At 36.4% G+C, this 7,500-nt stretch overlaps 1 non-coding gene across 1 annotated transcript; it reads right to left on the bottom strand.

Annotated features, from left to right (window-relative positions):
- Nucleotides 1-1,610: 1,610 nt before the first annotated feature.
- TRNAL-CAA (transfer RNA leucine (anticodon CAA)) lies at nt 1,611-1,682 on the bottom strand. Its single transcript has one exon. It is a non-coding gene; the product is annotated as a tRNA-Leu (tRNA).
- Nucleotides 1,683-7,500: the final 5,818 nt, after the last annotated feature.

The raw sequence follows: 7,500 nt of genomic DNA, 5'->3' as shown, positions 1-7,500 counted from the left end.
AATCCTGATTCTGCCTGATCTCTTTTGTGTATATACCTACTGAAGTATGGCAACTTTACATAGTAATAAACAAATATTCATGCCTATCAAGTACTCTATCAATTAGACACTAATTAGACTAGATGGCAGTGCCCCGCAATAATATCAAGTGAGATGAGGTATATTACTATTTACTAATGACGGAAGATTGTGATGGCATATTTCGATTTCCAAAACAAGGTGAATAAAAGAAGAAGAGATCAATCTTGGCATTGCAATCAAGGTAGAATAGCTTTTCAGAATTAATCTATTGTCTTTTAAGGTACTTACGGTCAATGTATATGTGATTAAATTGAAATAATAGAATCAAGTTTGGTAAAAAGAAGTTCTCAAGTAGTCTGCCATACATGAAAAAATACACATTACATGAAAAATAGAATATTGTTAAATAAAGAATTAATTAAATTCATTTCATGGTGACGCATAAGGTTACATAGCTTCAAGATGACCGGGCGTAATCAACGACGACATGACGTCACGAGCCTTTCAATTTCATAAAAATATGTGACGTCACGTCCTTAATATTCAATAATCATAAGACTATTATCCATTTTATTGATGTTATCTTCTATGCTCTTTTATAAGAAATCCCATTTCATATAAATATATTTATAATTTTCTGGTGTGCATTATCAAACTCTATTGTATATTTTGAAAATATGCGTGGTCTACTTTTGATCGCCGACTTCTCAGCTAGACTCAAGAAAAGAAACAACTCATCAGTTTATCTCTCCCGAAATTTTAACTATTTGTCTCATAATCGTCGCCCCATTTCTTGTAAGTAATCAAGTCGTAGGCTAAATCTTGAAAGCCCCAGCAATCTATATACTAAAGTCTCAAAACCATGTTTCGAGAACTAGCAAAGACGGAGCAGATAGGCCGATACTATATCATAAAAGAACACGATTATCGATAGCTTATTTTCAAGTCTTCTACTTAACCTGAAGTGGAAATAGGCACTCGTAAGCTATCTTATCAAGATTCATCGTCTAATGACTCTAGGTAAGAGCTCTAAGTTATCCTCAATCAGATGGAAACTTATTTTCAGTAAAATAGTAAAATAATCTTTTGTATCTTCCTCACCAAAGATTTTTTTTTTCAGTGACCAAAGTAGATCTAAATCATTATCAAGAGCGACGAATCTTTCGCAAACAGCTCGATAACTACTAAATATTCATAAATAACACATACTTCATGTTCATCTTACTAATTTTACTAAGTCTATAAGTGAGGTATTATTAGTTATGCTGAGGAAAAACAATAATACTATATTCATCACACGGATTATTCTATTAACAAATTCATAACAATAAACAAATCTCCATTTCAAAGTAGTTGTGCAAAATATCGAAGATAACCATCTGAATAGAAACAAAATAGCTACATTACCCTCATTTCTACTACCTGCAACAATGTAAAGAGCTCCTCGACTCTAGTCAATTTAAAGAATGTAAAATGAAAATGTCATTAGTACAGCCTGGTTTCGATCCCTGGACTTTTGTGTTATGAGACCAACACGCTACCACTGCGCCACCCTGCTGTGAATACACGATCAAGAATGAAAATGTGATTGGCAGTGCGTGGTTTTGATCCACGGACCTTCGGGTTTTGGGCCCAACGCGCTTCCACTGCGCCACGCTGCCATGAATGGAAATGAGTTAATTCTTGTATTTAAACTAACTACTGTACAGCTCTGCGGGACCATTCAGTGCATACCAGTGAATGATACAATTACTATCACTCTACTTTCAATGGCTTTCAGAAATTTGTAAAATATACCAATAGATAAACGTAAATACAATAACAAGTCGAAATAAACTAGTGATTGTTAAAAGTAAATAGATGCAGTCGTTTTCAATATCGTTCTCTCCAGGTCCATCGCTACAAGACCTCGGGATTTTTTTTTTTTTTTTTTTTTTTTTATGTGGGTCTGTGTTTGCGGGTATTTTTGTAAAAAAAAATTTTTTTTTTTGGCCATTATTTTTTACGGACTTCCCAACCGCAGAGACGACAAGCATGCCGTGGAGTCATCGCTGACCCTCGGGGTACTTCTCCGACTAAAGTCCCCTCAACTCTCGTCGCCCCTGTGGCGCAATCGGTTAGCGCCTTCGGTTCTTGACCAAAAGACTGAGGGTTCGAGGCCACCTTAGGTGCAAATTTACAATGAGAAGCAATAACTGTTGCTCGTGTGCTGAAGCGATGCCCAGCGCTAAGCTAAGAAATGGCGTCGTTATTTCAGACGACAAAGATTTCCTGTTAGGTGTAACCATTCAAGGAAGTCCTACAGAGGATTTCACTATTCTCTGCATTGCCACTTGAATATGGACTTCTTTAACGGATTGGTACGTGTATGTTTGGATGTGGCGACGTTACATGAAAATAAACAGTCGTTCACATCTATCAGTTAATTTCGAAGAACATCTTCAGACTAGATGGCAGTGCCCCTCAACAGCACAATGAAATCGACTGGTGAATGAAGCATTATTACTGGTCGACATGTGCCCTTAATTGCCCCGTGACCTCAAGAAAGTCTTATATGTGCATCATTTTGTAGAAAAAGTGGTAGTAGTAGTAGAGGGAGTAATAGAAATAGTATAAGTAGTATCAGTAATAGTATCAGTAGTGGAAGCATTAATAGTATTGGCATTGGCTCAAGCGTGAAACGGATGTACGATAATCGATCCCATATGTGTAAAATGATAGAACATCTTCACAACAAAGAGGACTAGTAGTGCTGTCACTGGCTCAAGCGTGAAACGGATGTACGATAATCGATCCCATATGTGTAAAATGATAGAACATCTTCACAACAAAGAGGACTAGTAGTGCTGTCACTGGCTCCAGTAAAGTTTTTGCTCTATATTACGAGTAAAGGTAACGATTTAAAGGTTATAAAAGAGAAGAAAAAATACTAAATCTAGTGATTTATTATAAAACTAAGAAAACTAGCCACCTCCTTATTAGAAACAGCCCCCTACAAGAGAGAAAGGAACTTCAGAAATCACATGTCATCTATAGGTTCACATGTACACGAGGGAACTGTGAAGCCCTCCCTTCCACCTATATTGGCATGACGACAATGAGGTTATCCCGTCGCCTCTCATACCACCTGACATCTGGAGCCCCTAAAAATCACTTAAGAGAAGCCCACGGCATAACACTAGCAAGAGAGACACTAGAGAAAAACACCGAGATTTTGGATTTATGTACTGACGATAGACACCTCCCAATTTTAGAAGCGTTGTATATTAAAGAGTTGAGCCCAAACCTAAATGTACAAGCAGAAGACCTTAGAGCCCTTCCAAGCATGAGACAAACCGTTACAAATACAAACATAAGACATAACACCACAAACGCCAATACGAGTCAAAACGCCACTCGTCCAACTACGAGACAAAACGCCACATTCCGCCACAACACAAATCCGGAGGCTCCCTAGCGCACGTGACATTTCGTCCCTGCCCGTAATACCAGGTGACCTCCCCCAGTGATTAGCAAGTATAGGAACTCTAGTTTAAAACTTAGATCTTTACTAGAATCTTCGGATTAATTCTTATCCCTATAGCTACTGAAGAAGGGTCTTGAACCCGAAATCGCGATCTAGCTAATATGACTACATACAGCCAAGTCATAAATTTCCTTCCTAAGGAAAACAAATCCTTAATAAGGTATATGGAAAATACCTTTAAGAAAATTATTAATGCACAACTAGCCATCACTTTTAATGAAACATGCATTAGAGAAAAACTCCTGCCCAAATACACTGACAATATATATATATATGTATGTATGTATGTATGTATATATGTATATTTATATGTATATATATATATATGTATATATATATGTATATATATATATCTATATACATATATATATATTGCACAAATTCACTATATAATTCGTTATTGACTTCTGTATGTATTTAGCTATTTATTTATTCATTCAATCAATTATTCATTTCTCTGATTATCTAACAACTTATATAATTTCACATTTATCTATTTATTTGCTTATTTACTTAGTTATATATATATATATATATATGTGTGTGTTTTTGTTTTTATCTTATATATTAATTTCTATAGTTACCTAGCTACTTATTTGTTTATTTGTATATTTATCTATTTATATCTCTATTTATTTATCTTTATGTTTGTTTTTATTTTTATCTTATTTATTTATTCATATATTTATTTATTTATCTATTTATTCATTTTTATTTGTTTTTTCTATTTACTTCTCCTTATTTTCTTATCCATCGATTAATTTATTTGTTTATTTACAAACGACTACAAAGAGAGGTCTTACCGATAAGAGACCTTTATGTTAACAACTAGGCCGCATGCCAAGAAAAAATAGTTAAACGACAAAATTAGTAAATGAACGAACCAGACAAGTGACAGGCGTTACAGCATATTGCTTAGGTGTTTATCTAAATAAATCTTAAAAATTCTTACGGGACATACGAACATAAGGATGAAGGAGACTGCAGGAGACAAATAGACTTTCAATAGTCAGTTCTATGTCCATTGCCACCCGTCATTCCCAACCATAAAGTTATCTGTTTCTTAAAACAACTGATATTTTCAGCGCTCTCTACATGGTTACTAAGTCTATTCCATTCGCTGACCACCCTATCAGTAAACCAATTATTCCCTATTTTCTTCTTTAATCTAAATTTGTCCAGTTTATATACATAACTGTGAGTCCTGCCTTGTTGCCTTCATATAGTGACCTTGTTTGCATCACTCTTGTTAAAGCCTTTGATCCATTTGAACAACTCTCTCGGATCACCCCGCACTCTGCGTCTTTCCAAAGGGTTAAGTTAAGGTGCCTACGCCTCTCTTCGTAAGGTAAATGTCTGAGCCCATGTATTGTTTTGGTTATTCTCCTCTGTACTGATTCTAGTGAATTGATGTCCATTCTATAAGACGGAGACAAAAACTGTACCGCATAATCAAGCATGGGTCTAACTAACGCTAAATAAAGTTTGATTGTTACCCCTTCACTTCTGTTCGTAACCATCCTAGCAATGAAACCTAGAAATCTGTTAGCTTTATTCCTGGCGCTAATGCACTATTTCCTGGATTTAAGGTCAGAATTCACTAGACCTCCCAAGTCTCGCTCGCACTCGATTTTCTCTAAAAGCGTTTTATCTAAGCTGTATCTATTTTCGGGGTTGTGCAGCCCTACGTTTAACATGGTGTAATTTGAGATATTGAAGTTCATTTACTATTTCACCAACCATGTGAACAATTTGTTTAGATCACCCTGAAGAATATCGGCGTCGTCTCCTGACCTAATTAGGCGTCCTATTCTAGTGTCCTCTGCAAACTTACTAACATCACTATCAATTACATTGTTCAAGTCGTTTATGTACATAATTAACAATAATGGACCCAGAACCGAGCCCTGGTGGCCCCCACTAGAAACACTTCCTTACCAGAATTTTACATCATTTATGGTAACCCGCTTTTTTCTGTCACTGATCCAAGCTCTAATCCATTCTAACACTTTTCCTCATACGCCATGGGCTTTGATTTTATCTGATAGTCCCTGGTGGGGCACCTTGTCGAACGCTTTACTGAAGTCAGGGTAAATAACATCCTAAGTATCATTGTTATCTGACGCCTTATATGCTTTAGTGTAAAAGGATAGAAGATTAGTCACGTATGACTTACCCTTGGAGAAACCATGCTGTGTGTCAAATTATGTCTCTCGATGTGTTCTCTGAGTCTAATAACTATCAATGATTCAAGTGTATTACCTATAACTGATGTCAAACACATTGGCCTGTAGTGACATGTAGACAATTTATCTCCCTTTATAAAAACAGGAACGTTTGCCTGCCCCCAAGCAATAGGTACACAACCAGTGTCTACTGACTTAAGTATTTTTGTTAACTGGTCGCAGATTTCAAATTTACACTTTTTAAGCACTCACTGAAAAATTTCGTCTGGACCCGGGTATTTTGTAGCTTTATGTCTTTCAATCTGCTTGACTACTTCTACCTCACTAATGCTGATATTAGTCTACTTTGTTCATCCCCACAGAAAATCGGATCGCAGTCAGATGCCTTATATAACCTCTCCTTAGTAAATACCGAAAGAAAATATTTGTTAAACGCCTCACTCATTTTTTCCTCCGATTCTATCATGATATTTTCATAATTTTTAATTGGGCCTATCCTTTCCCTTTTTTTTTTTTTTTTTTTTTACCAGCATTTCCATATCATTATGTTTGGATCTAAGGCGTATTTCCCCGTTTTTTGTTTTTTTGTTTTTTCTACGTAGTCCTCTTTTCATTCCGATCTCATGTTTCAGCCTGCCCGTCATCCATTTAGGAGTATTGCTATTCTTCCGTATTGACTTGAATGGATAAATTTATTTTGTGCATTTAGAATTAAATCTGTGAGATGACTATACATTTCATCCAAATCGTTCACCGGACTATTGACCACGCACTTGCAAGTGACCTGACCCAAGGTACGCATACCCTCCGTGACCCGACCACTGACCACGCTAATGACGTCCGGACTGACTTTGTATCTGACCCCATTACAGCCCCTCGCTCAGTCTAGTGAGTAATCAAATGTCTTACATAATTTCTTATTTTGTCAAAACTGGTTCTCCTGAACTCCGGTACTTCAACGTTATTTGTACTTTTTCATTCTTCCCAAATAACATTAATCTTGTTTCTGGACCCGGGTATAGCTTTAATCATTCAATCTGTTTGACTACTTGTACCTTACTAATGCTGATATTAGATATTTTACTTTCTTCATCCCCATTGAAAATCGGATTGCAGTCAGGTACTTTATATAACCTCTCCTTAGTGAACACTGAAAGAAAATATTTGTTGAACGCCTCACTCATTTTTCCTCCGAATGTATTCCCTGTGTGTAAGCATGTAGTTATGGGAGCCTGTGTATGTATAATTAATAATTAGAATAAATCCATGTAAACAATTTGCGCTATAAGGAATTGTAAACACGCGTCGGACCTAACCCACGCGGAGTAGGCAGTCTTGTTTTGTCGTTGGTCGAAGACCCTGGTGCGTTGTTTAGCGTACACATTTTGTTATTAGGAAAACATTATTCGTGAATTGAATCTTTCATTTATTGCCACCCTTTCCTAGAACAATATATATATATATATATATATATATATATATATATATATATATATATATCACCATCCTCTCAACGGCTGGTAAGACGTTAGCACGCCTTATGCTAATGAGACATTTCTCTCACATAGCTGAGAGGATCCTTTCTGAATCACAATGTGGTTTTCGGTGGGAGAGGTCAACCACAGATATGGTATATGTAGCACGTTTGCTCCAGGAGAAATGCAGAGAGCAGCATCAAAACCTGTACATAGATTTTGTAGACCTTACTAAAGCCTTTGACTCCGTCGACCGCCCCCTGCTTTGGAACCTACTTGCAAAGTTCGGTTG

The sequence above is a fragment of the Oratosquilla oratoria genome, unplaced genomic scaffold, assembly GCF_046742065.1.
Source record: "Oratosquilla oratoria isolate Oo_2021 unplaced genomic scaffold, ASM4674206v1 SCAFFOLD131, whole genome shotgun sequence".
Taxonomy (NCBI): domain Eukaryota; kingdom Metazoa; phylum Arthropoda; class Malacostraca; order Stomatopoda; family Squillidae; genus Oratosquilla; species Oratosquilla oratoria.
Note: the sequence above shows the minus strand (reverse complement) of the source record. Positions and strands in the feature narration are given on the sequence as shown.